This window comes from Elephantulus edwardii, unplaced genomic scaffold, assembly GCF_000299155.1.
Source record: "Elephantulus edwardii isolate Elephantulus edwardi_28Jun2011 unplaced genomic scaffold, EleEdw1.0 scaffold00086, whole genome shotgun sequence".
Taxonomy (NCBI): Eukaryota; Metazoa; Chordata; class Mammalia; order Macroscelidea; family Macroscelididae; genus Elephantulus; species Elephantulus edwardii.
In genome coordinates this window covers 9,022,329-9,022,792 of record NW_006399836.1, presented here as the reverse complement: position 1 = coordinate 9,022,792, position 464 = coordinate 9,022,329, and positions in this window count along the sequence as shown.

The following is a 464-nucleotide window of genomic DNA, read 5'->3' as shown; positions in this document are numbered from 1 at the left end:
TCATTAAATTCTTCTCTGTCTGCCAATTCCTTTTGATGTAGTGGCTCAGTATATTCTTTCCATCTACTTTTAATACTTCCTGGATCATTTAATATTCTGCCTAAAGCAGCCTAGATTGAGCTTAAGAAATGCTGAGCGAGTTTGGCCCTTTTGATTTTCTGACTCCAGCTCCTTGAACATTTCATTGTAATATTTTACTTTGTCATCCCATGCTGCCCTTTGGAATCTTCTGTTCACCTCTTTAGTATCTTGAATTCTTCCTTGTTCTTTAGTTTCTCTACGCTCCAGTGCAATCTTCAGAGTTTCTTCTGACATCCATTTTGGCATTAGGTCTTCGCTCATTAGTGTTCAAGGCCTCAAACCTGTTCCTGAGATGGTTCTGAAATTCAGGTGGGATAGACTCAAAGTTATATTTTGGTTCCTGTGGATTTGGTTTAATTTTCCTCAGCTTCAGCTTGAACTTG